This window comes from Parus major, chromosome 3, assembly GCF_001522545.3.
Source record: "Parus major isolate Abel chromosome 3, Parus_major1.1, whole genome shotgun sequence".
Taxonomy (NCBI): domain Eukaryota; kingdom Metazoa; phylum Chordata; class Aves; order Passeriformes; family Paridae; genus Parus; species Parus major.
The window spans coordinates 27,321,112-27,329,868 of record NC_031770.1 but is presented as its reverse complement, the minus strand read 5'-3'; the positions used below and the strand labels follow the sequence as shown (position 1 = coordinate 27,329,868).

Genomic DNA, 8,757 nt, shown 5'->3' with positions numbered 1-8,757 from the left:
ATAAAAAACATATATTTTTAATCTAATTACAAAATTATAACCATTCAGTTCCATGGCTGAGACAAGCAATTTTGAAAGGACTAGAATGATTCCTGAAAAGCTTAAAGAGCCAGCCTTGTTCTTGATATGGACTCTTGTCCATTGTATGATAGTCTTCTCACATGATTAGTGTAAGACTGATTTCACAACATTTTCCCTGGTTGACAAATTCTCTCTGAGGGTTAACTGTCCCCAGTGTCTCATGATTCCTCTCTCCTTAAAGGTTAAAAAATGCCAAACAACCTTCTCTTCCTCCAAACTGTTTTTTCAGGTGACAGTTAGAAAGTAAACTAAGATCTGCAGCATGTAAAAGGGCATGAAGACAAATGACTCAACTGGTGCAGACACGAGATTAGCAGGGGAGTCACTGGAGCAACTCCCAGCCAGGGCAGTGGAGAGCCTGACCTCCCTTACATTGCCTCTGTTGCCTGTGGAATGGTAACAGATGATCACAGCTTAACAGCATCCTCTCCAAATGGCAAATGCCTCTTTCAGTGACGAAAAACATTGGCATCTCTTATTCTGTGTGGAAAGGGTCAAAATACAGGATGAAGACTCATATTCACACTCCTCCTGTGCCATACCTTTATTACTCTGGGCATCTGCAGTCCCTCTGGATTTCAGTGGTGACTGGGAGTGTTCTGCACAGCGTGAATTGATGCCAGAGGTTGCATATCCACCAGGATGAGGTCCTCATGGGCAGGTGGCAGAGTACCACTGCCTCCAGGTGTACTGTGGAAGCTAATGCTGTACTTTTTATCAAATTAAGAGAATTGGGAAAGCACTGCCAAGGGAGTCTCTTTATTCTGATGAGCACTGTGCTAAAACAGATGTCCACTAAATAAGAAGTTTATTTGTTTGCTTGTTTGTTCATTTATTTGTTGAATGAATAGATTACACTGGTCTCAAATAGCATTCATTTGTCCCCAGTAGAACCAGTCCACTTGGCTGGGAGAAGCTTCTGCTATTGGTAATTCTGAGTTTTCTGAACAGAAGATGCCCAGCTGTAATTCATAATTATCACCTTGAAGTTTTGATAAAATACCAAAGTCTTTTGAGTGACAAAATGAGGTGTGGTCATTTTTAAAAATAGCAGCAGTTAAAGATATAAAGAGAGTAGGGAGTGAATATACCATCATTTGAAATCTCTAAATCAAGATTTAATCATTGACTGCCTTTATAAAATATATATTTTTGCATCTCCCAATATTATGATGATAGATGCAGAAGCCACAGAGGGGATTTCTGTAACTGAGGTTATGCAGAAGGTCAAATGAGATGGCCATAATGATCCCTTCTGGTCTTAACCTATCAATCAAAGGGCATTAAATTTTACTCACTTAGCTGGACATGTGATTATGCAAAACAGAAGTACAAGGATTTTCCTGCTTGTAAAGGGAGAATCTGGAAAGAATAGTAACCCTGGGACAAAAATATTATGCTGACCTTCTTTTAGAGCATCTACAAAGTTACAGTGGGTCCTCCTAAGGTTAGCACAAGTATCCTGGTAACTTCAGATGAGATGAATGCTTAGAATGGAGTAGATTATGAATATATAATTTATTCTATAACCTGAAATAACTTTTTTTGGTATTTGGAAACCCTTCAGCATTTAGCTGCAAGATGGACAATGAAAGATTGTTGTGGAGTTGTTGAAGTATTTTAATTAAGTGCATCCTCATGTTTTCATTGTAATATTAGTCTATGCTTTTTATAACAGTGTATTGCAAATGGCACCTTCTGTGATGCTTTTGTCTCATCAATACCCTCCAAACCCTTTTTGCTTTCACTGCACCATAAAACAGCACCTGGTCTCTGTTGGATGTCTGGGTCTAGAAATGTGGATAAGCAGAATGCTTAGATGAAAAAAACTGAAAGAAAGTACATTCAGTTTGTCTGTTGGCTGGAGCTGCTTTTAAAAGCAGAGGGATGTGTGGGTGTAGAATGTGAGAAGGAGATTTTGTACTAGCATATGCATGTATAAACAGATATTCTGTGATTTGTAGAGAGCTGAGCTGTACAACACCCAAGAAATACACAATCTTTCCCCAAACTTCCAATGTTTGAAAGCTGGTGGGTTCAGCTCCTAACAACTGTTTTCATCAGGAGGGCCACAGACCTAAGGTTTTTTAGACTGTCTTTCAATCAGTGTAATTGATTGGCAGCCATTGATTAAACAGTCATGTGGACCACTGCTGACAGGTTCAGTTTGGAAGGGAGTGGGCAGAAAATGGGAAATCACCAGTGGCTACAAGCACATGCTAAATTGTATTGTCAATCAGATGGTCAAAGGCTTCAGTGTTTTTTCTGCTAGACTTGGAAATGAGAACGATGTTTGTAGCACGCAAAGTGGTCCTGGAAGTCTCAAAAACATCTCAATTTTATTTTTGTCTTGCTCTGCTATACTAGTTCAGTTTTCTTAGGTTTTGATGTCATATCTGGCACTGTACATCAAATGAGAGGGTTTCCATTACAAAATTTCAGTGTCAAGCTAGGTCTTTTCAGTGATTGACACTGTTCAAGAAAACTGGTATGAATGTGATTTTAAGGATTTTTTGAGTTTTATGAGTCTTTTTTCATAGAGAAATTATGCATTCTGTTGGGACACAGGATTTCCTGCATCACTGAAAGCTTCAGCTGCTCTGCAAGATCCACAGAGCAAAAGTTAACCATCTGTGATCCTGGTCTCTCATGTATTTTCTAGATCTAAGTCAAGAATGGAAAATTGAACCTTGACTGTTCTTTCCAGGAGTGAGTATTGTGGGTCTGTGAGATAATCACAACCTAGGCAGAATGAGACTTCTCTTGAGGTTCTTTGGGTCTGATGTGATTTCTGTGGAGGTGGAAATAACAGTAGATGTAGGTCAAACACCTTTGTTGGCTCACTGGGAACTAGGGCAGGATTGGAGAGAGTCCTGAACAAAAGAGAAGAGTGGAAGTGAGGTCTTTCTTAGTCCTGCTAGGTGGACCAAGAAAGAAACCTGTTGTTTCACTGAGAAGCTCCTTAATTGAGAGCAAAGCAATATATAAATACCAGGGATGGTTAGTGAAGAGGAGAAGCTGAGGGGCAAATACAGGGCATTCTGATTACATTCTAAAGGGCATCACAGAAAGCTGGAAAGCACCCTGGCCTGGCACACTAAGAACCCACAACACCACAGTCTCATGTATACCTTTTTTGGGGTGATTTTTCTTTTTTCCAGAGTTGTATCATCTTTTATTTTTCTTTGTGAGTTTTCACTGTCAAAACTGTAGCTGGTAAAAATTTTGGAAGATTTTTGCAGTGCACTGACAGAGTACACTGATTTCTGTCACTGCAAGCAATATTTTCCTTTCAAATCAGACTTTGAAATACTAGTCTCAGAGACTGTTATTAATTTTTTATGTCATTAAGAGATGTCTTCTCTGTCTGTGATGCACTGACATTTATTTTATAAGGCACTGACACAATTAGAGCTTTGATTAGATTTTCTAGCCAATATGCTTGGCCCAGGATTTCCAGGAGTTTAAAGTTAGCTTTCTAAGTTCATGTTTCAGTAATCTATAAATGAAGTAATTTCTTAATGTTTTAATGCCCAGTTTGGCAGCTTTCAGCTTTTTGAGTCCTCCTTTGGACAGGCCACTTGCTTCACTGCCCAGTAAGATTACTGACTGTGGTAACTCTTGGCCTTCATCCCAAGAAAAGCCCTTCAGCACTGTTCCACATAGAGCCAAGGAGAACTGAATAGGCTGAAAAATAGGCAATAGCTCTCTGTGCAGTCCTTCCTCATCTGCTTAACCACAGTCTGGATCCCACATGTGCTAAGTCTGCAGCTTGAACCTCAGGGATACAGAGAGAGTCACTGGGAATGGAGTGGGCACAGATCAAAGGAGCAAGACTGGTAACAGGAAGGGATCTAAAGTTTGGAGCAGAATCTGCCCCTCCAAGAAAACCCCATGTATTCTTCTATGCAGTCATTCACAAAAATATGTTCAAACTTTTCAGTTCACTCTGGTCTGACTTTCTAGGGGCCGAATTTGTTACCTGCATATTATTTGGGTGACCTGGTTAATCTACCTTCACTGGATAGCCTCTTGAAGTACATCTGATATTTTCATTGTGAATAAGGAGTAAATGACCAGAGTATCTAGGCTAGATGAGGCTATAAAAATATACTTCTTGCCCTGCAGATTGAAATACTACAGCTCTTTCTGAACTCTTGGCCTTTTTTCACACTGGGATGTTTACAGAGCATCAGAAAATTTTATTCTTTAGATCTCAAGTGCCTTAAAAAGGTGTACTTTACACCAAATACAAAGGACCTCAGAACCAGACCTTACATGTTTAATCTGGATGTGCAGAAGCAGACTGTTCACTGCTCATGCCTCAGTGCATTAACTAATCTCTAAAGAACAGGGGTTAAAGAGAAGCTTTGCCCATGAACAGGTTAGCCCTGGCCATTTAGCACAGGCTGCACAAACTCATTTAGATTCCTCAGAGGTGTGTAGTGCAGATCACTATCCAGAGACAGGACACTGGATTAAATGGACCCTAGGTGTGACCCAGGGCCACAGTTTTCAGGTAAATTTCCAGTGCAAAATGATGCTACTTTCTTGGTTTGTTTTTGTGAGCTTTTTTGGTATTTTTGTTTTGTTTTGTTTGTTTGTATGTTTGTTTTTCCTGTTCCTTCCATGTGCATTATTAGTTGTTCTCTCTGTTGATGCATTGATACTGGTGTGTGGTAAGTTGAACCAGACAGATTTTTTTTCTCCTCTTTTATAGTCAGTGCTCATCTTTTCCCTGGCTCTGTCTAGGAGCCTCTTCAACAAGAGAGGCAGAAGAAAATTAATGTTTCTGTTTCAGGAGGGCTGGAGAGAGGAATCTACCAGTAAATGGGAAGGCTTATCAGTCTTCATGAGTTCTTTCACCTCAGTTCAAGTTTTATTTAGACATCACAATACTGTTCAGTGCAAAGAGAGAACTACTACTTTCTTGCCAGCATTTACTTTTTTAATCAGCATTAGAAATAATATTATTTAACATGGGCAGCCCCTATACATGTTCTTCTCTTTCTCATTTAAGTTTCTAAAACATAGCATGGGAAAATTATTTCCAGTATTAAATAGAATTAATGAGGCTGACAGTGCTATTAGAATCATAGAATGGTTTAGGTGAGAAAAGACTTTTGAGATCATCAAACCCAACTGTTAACACAGCACTGCCAAATCCACCACTAAACCTTGTCCCTAAGCGCCACATGTGGTTTTTATCTACCTTTTCCTACATTGATACAGATATATATTGCTTCCACTGTAACGTTTCAAGGATCGGCACCACCTGAGAGCTCTTTGCAACTGCAGCTTATGCATTTTGCAGTAAAATTTCTCTCCTCTCTTCCCTCCTCCTCCTCTTCCTCTGCGCCCAGAGGACTGACAGGCTTTCTGCTGACAAATGTTGAGTGTAGCTCCTGAGGATTTAGCATGTCAGGCTGTGTCTACACAGCTTAGGTTTCTATTATTATGCAATGGCTTAGAGGGCAGTGCTTTACCACATAATTAGAGAGCCAATCTTTGTCAGGACCAGGAGGTTGGATGCCTCTTTCTATACCAACTATTTACCTCTTGCCCACTTAAGACTCCTCCCTGACATGCTTACTTGTTTATTAGCTTCTTTTTGTACCCGACTGGTTTCTGTTTTTCTTGCTTTTCCTATACTACATATTTGTTTATTTCAGAGGTAAAGGGTCTAACTGAGTCACACCTTCATGGATTCCTGCAGTACAAAGCACTTGCTGTATGTTGCATCGTCAGAAGAGGTAAGAAGAAATTCCTGAAGCTGCCTGCTAATTCTCTCTGGTTTTTCATTCTCTATCTTTTTTTTCTCTCTCTCTCCTTTTTTTTTTTTTTTTTTTCCCTGCTGTATGCACATTGCTTGTCTTACAAGCTGTGCAGGCTCTGCCATCTAGAGCACTTTGTGATATCACTCCACTTCGCTGTTTTTCCTTCTTCCATCTCTGCATGACTGTGTGTGTCTGTATCTCCCTTCCTCTCCTCCCCCCCGCAAAACGACTCTGCCCCCCACCCCAACACACACGCACATACACAGAAGCTGGGCTCGCTTGTATGAACTTGAAGAATTGCAATACTGAAATGCATGTGTTACCTTGGGGTGCACTAGGATCAGAATGCTCGAAAAGCCTGCAGGCTGCTTAGTCCTCAAAGACTGGGTTTTTAAAATCACACAGGAAAAGAGCAAGTTATTAAATTTTTTTATTCTATTTCTTTTTTTTTTTTTTTTCTTTCCTTTTTTTGTGCTTTGGATATTACTGAACAAGGAGTCTCAGGGATTGACATGCTTGGACCTCACTGAATCAGGCTGCATCTGACAAACAATCTTGTCTGCATTTTGGTTTGCTAGAGATCAACTGGGATTTTTCTGATTCTATCTATTCTTTTGAAAAAAGGATGCATGGAATAGAAAGAAGGTCTAAGTGCCTATCTGAGACTATCTTACCAAACCTGGGATAAATGTTACTTCTCAAAGGTAAGTGCAAGGTCTTTTTCCTATGTAAGTAAAAACTGTGCAGTTATAATATAAACTATATATAGATATGTACACAAAACATTTTATAGATAGCTACCTCTGATGGCAAAAAATGTCTCCATAGTGAATCTTAAAGCATTGAGGAAATGTATAACTTCATCTCCCTTTTCATGTTAGCTTAGATAAGATTGTTCATGTGGAGTAATGGATCTCAGTTTGGTTTCTGCCTCTCATGGTATGAAAGGCACTTTGAAACCAGTATTTTTTTAAGAGTGTATAGGAAATTTTATGACAGTTTTTAAACAGTGATGGAAAGATGTTTAAAAGAAAGGGTAATAATTTGGTTTCTAATAAAGGAAGAATTGAGGAATAGAGTAAAATTGTGAAAGCAATTTCAGCTTTTTGAGGAATTGTTAAATCCCACAAATCTAAGGTGGAACTTTGCTGGATAGATCAACTCTGCTGTGTATAAAACCAGAGAGTAAAAGTGTGAGGACCTTGGCAAATGTTATTTGAAAAAATAGAAGGCATAAGAACAGCTAGAGGAGAGAAGGGAGTGAGGGATGTGGAGGGGCAGTGGGCACCCACTTCAGTGTCTTTTGTCATAAAGTCTGTTGTTTTTGCTAAGGCGATGCCAATAGTGATGGATGGCCAGAACTGGCAAGGTGGGCATGTGGAGGATGGGGTACACAAACAGGTATATGCTATGTCATGTCTGTCTGACATCAGCAGACATATATGCTCTCAGAAAGAATAAATGGACTAAGAATTGGGATGAGGGAAACGTCTAAGTGGTGGCACAGTACAAGATACAGCAGAATGGAAACTGAGTCTCTCTCTGATTTGCATGGACATATGCACACATTTGGGACACAAAGCAAGTGCATGACTGAAAAAAAGTAAGGAACTAAGGGGGTAAAAGAAATTGGCAGTGAAGTCAACAAGTCCCAGTGTGGTAGATTAGTAACTGGAAATGTAAAACGGTTGGTAGCGTATGTAAGGAAGGGTTCTTAAAGTGGGTAACTCTTACCTACACAAGAGACAAATAATATTGATATAAAGCAAGAATAATCTTTTTCTTTTCAGACTGCCTGATCTAGTATTTTTAGGACAGTGCCATGGAGATATTAGAAGAATAAGGTTTATTTTATCTATTGCATCATTAGGATTGCTATGACAGAAAAACTCTTTTGATGAGAAGAGGGAGGGAAACAGTAAGCATCATGTCAGTCTATAAAGTCACAGTTAATTAAATTGACATCTCTTAACTTTATAATACAATGTTCAGCATGGGTAAGTCCAGCAGATGGAACACAACTGTCATGGGGATTTTCTGTTCCTCCAGAAAGAGGAAACATTGCTATGCAGGGGATAAATTTCTTATTGGACCCTGCTGTGTACAGAGGCTGTACTAAGGCAAATTTAGGTTTGTGATGAAAAAGAAGAGAGACAAATAATTGCTTCCACTCTTGCCATGTTTCATGCTGGTTGCAGTCTCCTTGTTTACAGCTTGCTCTATGTCAGTGGTGAGTTTGCATTGCTCACAGATCACCACTTGAGCACAACAGAGTGCTTCTCGTGCAGTGTGCTTGGAGCTGCCGTGTCACAGCACCACGAAGAAGAGCTACAGACCTTCCCTGAAACTGATCCTAATTCTCAGGGAGAGAGGGGATACAAAAAATAAACAATGCCAGGAGACAAGTAGCAAAAATTAATTGTGAACCAAGCTATTTTAACCCATGAAACCCAGCAAAGATCTGCATTACATCTTGGATCAGAAAGAGTGTCTGATCTGCTCTCCCCAGCACACCTCTGGTTTCTTTAGGGTAACTCTGGACCAGGTGTGCCCCCAGTCTGTGTAGGGTATTGGCATGCAGGCAAGCTGGCCCTCCTTGGTGTACCATAAAGGGTGGGAAATGTGACCCAGCCTCAGAGCCCTGCTTGCTGCTGTCGTCTCTGTCCCATGCTGCACTTCACAGCTTTGGTGCTGCTTGTTTAAATTTACAATTGTGCCATTACTGACCATTTTTCCTAATGGGAAGTACAAATGGCATATGTACTTGCCCTGTGGACATTTGGAGTCCTTGCCCTGTGGACTCCACTCTGCCTGCTGCTCAGGTGGACCCAAGCTGACAGCTCCCAGCAATCCTAGTCAGAGTGCTTCTGCTCCCCATCTTTGCTTAGGAATCTGACCA

The 8,757-nt window shown here is 40.2% G+C and overlaps 1 protein-coding gene across 2 annotated transcripts in view; it reads left to right on the top strand.

The window, feature by feature from the left end:
• Positions 1-5,509: 5,509 nt before the first annotated feature.
• The window catches only part of LOC107201109 (leucine-rich repeat and fibronectin type-III domain-containing protein 2), a 175,247-nt gene continuing 171,999 nt past the window's right edge, over positions 5,510-8,757 (top strand). Inside the window, exons 1-2 of one of the 2 annotated variants that reach the window (XM_015620304.3) lie at positions 5,510-5,834; positions 6,483-6,562. The gene's annotated coding sequence lies outside the window, so the exon portion shown is untranslated. Of the gene's footprint in view, positions 5,835-6,353; positions 6,563-8,757 lie in introns of both variants that reach the window. The other variant, XM_033512555.1, reaches the window with a different exon arrangement.